This window comes from Amblyraja radiata, chromosome 11 (assembly GCF_010909765.2).
Source record: "Amblyraja radiata isolate CabotCenter1 chromosome 11, sAmbRad1.1.pri, whole genome shotgun sequence".
Taxonomy (NCBI): Eukaryota; Metazoa; Chordata; class Chondrichthyes; order Rajiformes; family Rajidae; genus Amblyraja; species Amblyraja radiata.
The window spans coordinates 39,220,717-39,227,062 of NC_045966.1; the positions used below are offsets into that span (position 1 = coordinate 39,220,717).

Sequence of the window (6,346 nt, forward strand, 5' to 3'; positions counted from 1 at the left end):
CAGCGTTGAAACAGGCCCTTCGGCCCACCGAGACCGTGCTGACCAGCGATCCCCGCACACTAACACTATCCTGCGCACCCGGAACAATTTACAATTTTTTACTGAAGCCAATTAACCTACAAACCTGTACATCTGTGGAGTGTGGAAGGAAACTGGATCACCCGGAGAAAACCCACGCAGTCATAGGGAGAATGTACAAACTCCATACAGACAGCACCTGTAGTTAGGATCGAACCTGTGTCTCTGGCTCTGTAAGGCAGTAACTGTACTGCTGCACCACTGTGCTGCCACCAGGCTACATGAGTGGCAAGGGTGCCGGGTATAAGGATATTTCTGTGAACACTATCAAATACAACTCTAATAAATGTATGTATAGCCGCTGAGAATGTCAAAATAATGTTTGCACAATTCTGGTTGTGTAAATATATAACGTTTATTTTGTTTTTTACATAAAATAGGATCCATTGCTTTTCCATACTCGCACTCTATCAATCACTAATTGTGTAGGAAGGAACTGCAGATGCTGGTTTACACCGAAGTTAGACACAGAGTGCTGGAGTAACTCAGAGGGTCAGGCAGCATCTCTGGAAAAAAACAAATAGGTGGCTTTTCGTATAGAGCCTTCATCAGACGTCTGAAGAAGGGTTCTGACCCGAAACATCACCTCGCCATGTTCTCCAGAGATGCTGCCTGACCCGCTGAGTTACTCCAGCACTTTGTGTCTATCTTCAATCACTAATTTGTCATGGGACAGCGAGGGTCGAGGGTTGATCAGAGAACAGGCTAGAAGTGCTGCAGTTTTCACGCGTAATAGCTTTTCCCCTCCATTTATAACTTCACCCGAAAACTCAGACTGCCGGAGTCATAGAGTTATACAGCACGGAAACAGCCCTTCAGCCCAACTTGCCCACACCGCCCAACATGTCCCAGCTACACTAGTCCCATCTGAAAGTTTCTTCAACGTTGCGATGGTCCCTGCCTCAACTACCTCCTCTGGCAGCTTGTTCCATACCCCCACCATTCATTGTGTAAAAAAGTCACCGCACAGGTTCCTGCCTTCCCTCCTTAATCTTTGACGTCTTTACTTCAATCACCATTTTAAAAATATAAGAAATATCCATAAAATATATACCTATCGGTGCTCTGCAGAGATGCTGCCTGACCTGCTGCGCCTTTTTTTGTAAACCAGCATCTGCAGTTCCTCGTTTCTACTTTCCTCACGCTAGTTATTTCTGCTCAAGGTTCCAGCATCACAAGTTTAGGTTTATTATTGTCACGTGTAGCGAGATACGATGAAATGTTTTGTTTTGCACGCTATCCAATAGCATCAGATAATACTATACATAAATACAATCAATGTCAAAGTGCAATAGGTAGCGCAAAGGGGAAGATACAGAATATAGTTCTCAGCATTGTAGTGTATCAGTTCCAGAGACAAAGTCCAATGTCCGCAATGGAGTAGAGGTGATCGGACAGTACCCTAGCTGTTCAGAAGCTTGATAACAGAGGGGTAGAAGCTGTTCCTGAGTCTGGCGGTGCGCGCTTACAAATTTCTGTACCTTCTGCCAGACAGGAGTGGGGAGGAGAAGGAATGACCAGGGTGGGATAGGGACAAGTCTTTGATGTTGGCTGCTATTCCGAGGCAGCGTAAAGTGTGGATGGAGTCGATGGTGGGGAGTGCGGTCTGTGTGATGGATCGGCAGTCTCTTGTGTCTCTGGGCTTGCTAATCAGTTGCTGTGTGTGCTTTGTCTATCCCAGTTGTGAGAACAGGAGTCGAGCAGGATTCATTCCGTTTACACAAAGACTTTTGTTCCCTGTCTCAGTTCAAATTCACAGGGTGGAGGTTGAGACATGTTCAGGGCAAATTTAAAGATAAGATGTGCAAGTCAAACCAGGGATAGACCTTCATAGTGAATGTCAGGGCCCTGGGGAGTGTTGTATAGCAGAGGGATCTAGGAGTACAGATATGCATATAGTAACTCAGCAGGTCAGGCAAGATCTCTGGAGAATATGTATGTGGGTCTGATGATCTGAAAAGTCATCTATCCATGATCTCCAGAGATGCTGCCAGATCCGCTCAGTTACTCCAGCACGTTGTGTCTTTTTTTGGTACACCAGCATCTGCAGTTCCTTGTGCCTCCACCTATCACTCAAGAGGCTTGTTCCCTGTTCCCCCCCCCCCCCCCCCATTCCATCAGTCTGAAGATGGGTCCCGACTTAAAACGTCACCTATCCATGTTCTCCAGAGATGCTGCCTGAGCCGTTGAGTTACTCTAGCACTTTGTGTCCTCCTGATTGTTCAGCGGTTGTGGTGATACGGTGCGGTGCCCTGCCTGGACAAGGGGCCAGGGTCTACGCCGTCACTAGACTGTGGTCAGTAGTGGTCATCTCCTGGCCTGGGCCCCTTTGTTTCCAGCAGCAGTTATTAAGGACTGGAAGTTTTGGGTGCCGTCCAGTGCCTGCAGTCCACACTCCAGCAATAATCTCCACCCAGACACTGGGAACCCAGTGCTGACCAAAGCAGTCCCTCCACCAGTCCCTGCACTCACCCTGTGGGAGATGTCAAACGCCAACCACTGTTGGAAAGGCAGACAGAGAGGGGGAGAGGGGGAGAGGGGGAGAGGGGGAGAGGCGGAGAGGCAGAGGCAGAGGCAGAGGCAGAGGCAGAGGCAGAGGCAGAGGCAGAGGCAGAGGCAGAGGCAGAGGCAGAGGGAGAGGGAGAGGGAGAGGGAGAGGGAGAGGGAGAGGGAGAGGGAGAGGGAGAGGGAGAGGGAGAGGGAGAGGGAGAGGAGAGGGAGAGGGAGAGGGAGAGGGAGAGGGAGAGGGAGAGGGAGAGGGAGAGGGAGAGGGAGAGGCAGAGGGAGAGGGAGAGGGAGAGGGAGAGGGAGAGGGAGAGGCAGAGGCAGAGAGAGAGAGAGGCAGGGGGGGGAGAAGGAGAGGGAGAGGCAGGGGGGAGAGGCAGAGGCAGAGGGAGGAGAGGGAGGGAGAGGGCGAGGGAGGGGAAGAGGGAGAGGGTGGAGGGAGGAGAGGGGGAGGGAGGGGGGAGGGGGGGAGGGGGAGAGACAGAGGCAGACGCGGAGGCAGAGGGAGGGGAAGAGGGAGGGGAAGAGGGGGGAGGGGGGGGGGAGGGGGGGAGGGAGGAGGAGGGGAGGAGGGACGGGGGAGGCAGGGGGAGGGGGAAAGGGGGAGGGGGGGAAGGGGGAGAGAGGGAGGGGGAGGGGGGAGAGGGAGGGGCGGGGAGGGGGGAGGGGGGAAGAGGGGGGGGAAGAGGGGGGAAGAGGGGGGAGTGGGGGGAAGAGGGGTGGGAGAGGGGGGAATAGGGGTGGGAGAGGGGGGAGAGGGGGGGAAGAGGGGTGGGAGAGAGGGGGGAGGGAGGGGGGGAGAGGGGCAGTGAGGGAGGGAGAGAGAAAGAAGCAGAGAGAACCCTTTCCCCATTTATCCAGATCGTCACAGTCATAGTCACACACCATGGACACAGGCCCTTCGGCCCAACTTGCTAACACAGCCAACATGCCCCACCCACACTGCATTTGGCCCATATCCTTCTAAACCTTACCTATCAATGTACCTGTCTAAATCTTAAACATTGCGATAGTACATGCCTTCATTACCTCCTCTGGGAGCTCGTTCCATACACCCAACACCCCATGTGTGAAAAAGTTACGCCTCACATTCCTATTAATTCTGCCCTCCCTCACCTTAAACCCATGTCCTCTGATTGTCGATTCCCCTACTCTGGGCAAGAGATTCTGTATGTCTACCCTATCTACTTCTCTCATGATTTTGTACGCCTCAATATGATCAGCTGATCCTCCTGCGCTACAGGGGATAGAGTCCTAGCCTGCTCAACCTCTCAACTCAAGCCCTCGAGTCCTGGCTACAACCTCATAAATCTTCTCTTCACCCTTTCCAGCTTGACAACATCTTTCCCATAACATGGTGACCAAAACTGTAATACAATAAATGTAGCCTTGCCAACATCTTATATAACTGCAACATGACCTCCCAACTTCTATACTCAATACTCAGACTGGTGAAGGCACCTTAGTGTTGCTGCCTCACAGTGCCAGAGACCAGAGTTCGATCCTGGCTATGGGTGCTGTCTGTACGGAGTTTGTACGTTCTCCCTGTGAACGTGCGGGTTTTGTTCTGGGTGCTCCAGTTTCCTCCCACACTCCAACGATGTGCAGGTTTGTAGGTTAATTGGCCTCTGTGAATTATCTCTGGTGTGCAGGATGGAACTAGTGTACGGGGTGACCACTGGTCGGCATGGACTTGGTGGGCCGAAGGTTCTGTTTCCACAATGAATCTCCAAAGTTGAAAGTAAATTCCCCCTTAGTAGAGATATATATCACCCAAAGCCCAGAGAAAGGCCACCCAGTCCCACATGCCCATACTAGCTCTTCTCGTTCATGCCATAGGAGCAGAATTAGGCCATTCGGCCCATCGAGTCTACTGCGCCATTCAATCATGGCTGATCTATCTTTTCCTCTCAACCCCATTCTCCTGCATTCTCCCCAACATTTTTGACAAGAACCTATCAATCTCTGCTTTAGAATTATCCAATGACTTGGCCTCCACCGCCGTCGTGTCAATGAATTCCACAGATTCACCATCCTCTGGCTAAAGAAATTCCTCCTCATCTCCTTTCTAAAGGTACGTTCTTTTATTCTGATGCTGTGCCCTCTGGTCCTAGACTCTCCCACTAGAGGAAACATCCTCTCCACATACATCTTTGCATGAAACGTTTCCCAATTAATTCCCGTCTCCCCTCCATTATCGCCCAATGCATTCACCCCCCTTTTCTTGAAGGTCCATCAAACAAGCCATTACCTTTGGGTGAAAGGGTTGGTTGGAAGGATGTTGCCAGGACCCGAGTGTTTGAGCGGTCGGGAGAGGTTGGACAGGCTGAGAATCTATTCTCCGGAGAGCAGAAGGATGAGGGGGTGATCTTATAGAGGTGTACAAAATCATGAGATGAATAGATCGGCTGGACACACAGAGTCTCTTGCTCAGAGTAAGTGGAGTTGAGAACAAGAGGGCTTTATAGGTTTAAGATGAGAGCGGAAAGATGTAAAAGGAATCCGAGGGGTAGCTTTTTCACAGCGAGGGTGGTAGGTGTATGGAACGAGCTGCCGGAGGAGGTAGCTGAGGCAGGGACTATCGCAACGTTGAAGAAGCAATTAGACAGGTACATGGATAGGAAAGGTTTAGAGGGATATGGGGGCAAACGCAGGCGTAGAAGGGACATGTTGGACGGGGTGGGCATGTTGGGCTGAAGGGCCAGTCTCCACGCTTCGTTACTCTATGAATCTGATTTCTTCTCCCGTCCTGGCTATTCAGACATTCCTCCACATCCTCCAGAAAGTTCACACCCCCCCCCAAAAAATAAACCTCGCTGGAAGGCGGTGTGGGAGTGCGAGCAGTTCTGGGTGACATCGCCCCGCTTAAAACAAAGCAGCAACTCAGAGAGAAGAGATGACATTCAGTCTTACCTGCAGCGGCAGACAGACGGACAGACACAGAGAGAGAGACCCTTTCTTCAGACGCGCTTCATGGATCCAACGGTCCCGGCTCTTTCCCAAATCCACTGGTGGTTTGGTCGCGACGTCTGGGGAGGAGACGAGTGGGGGGTGGGAAGAGAAAGGTTTAAAAAAAAAATCCCAAACTCCAAGCAAAAAGTAAACTCAGCAAACTGCTACTCGCTCGCTGTTCAAAAAACAAAACGTTTTGTTTTAATTTTGGAAAGGTTTTGCAGTGTTGGCTCAGAGAGGCTGAATTGGCTTGTTTCAAACCCCGAGGTTCAGTTGGAAGACAATTCCTCCTCTCCACCTTGGCAGCCTGCCGGCCTGCCGTCCCCCCTCTCTCTTCCCTTGGATGAAGAGTGTGTGATTGTAGAAAGGATGTTGCCAGTACAGGAGCTCCCTTCCAAAAGCGGACTCACATTCAGCGAGTAGCTCTCCAGCCCCCTCGACAAGTCAAACCACCCCACCCCTTCCCTTCCTGCCCGTCCCTTTAATTCCTCTCTCCTCCCTTCCATTCCCCTCCCCTCAATTCCCCTTCCCTCAATTCTCTTCTCTTCCCATCCCCTCAATTTCCCACCCATCCCCTCCCCTCAATTCTTCGCCTCTTCTCTCCCCTCCCCTACCCTCCCCAAACACACAGTGTATCCCACTTACTCAACTCCACCCTCACACACACTGTGCGGACAAAATAAATCACAGACCCCCCCTTCCTCCATTTACCCATACCCGCACATCCAAGCTCACATATGGAACATATTAAAGGACTGACTATATACCGGCTAACCATAATATTAACCCTCCTGTCGCCGAGAGATCTGGG

The 6,346-nt window shown here is 51.4% G+C and overlaps 1 protein-coding gene across 2 annotated transcripts in view; it reads right to left on the bottom strand.

Annotated features, from left to right (window-relative positions):
• The window catches only part of pdgfrb (platelet derived growth factor receptor beta), a 44,819-nt gene extending 38,828 nt beyond the window's left edge, over positions 1–5,991 (bottom strand). Inside the window, exon 1 of one of the 2 annotated variants that reach the window (XM_033029732.1) lies at positions 5,536–5,991. The gene's annotated coding sequence lies outside the window, so the exon portion shown is untranslated. Of the gene's footprint in view, positions 1–5,496 lie in introns of both variants that reach the window. The other variant, XM_033029731.1, reaches the window with a different exon arrangement.
• Positions 5,992–6,346: the final 355 nt, after the last annotated feature.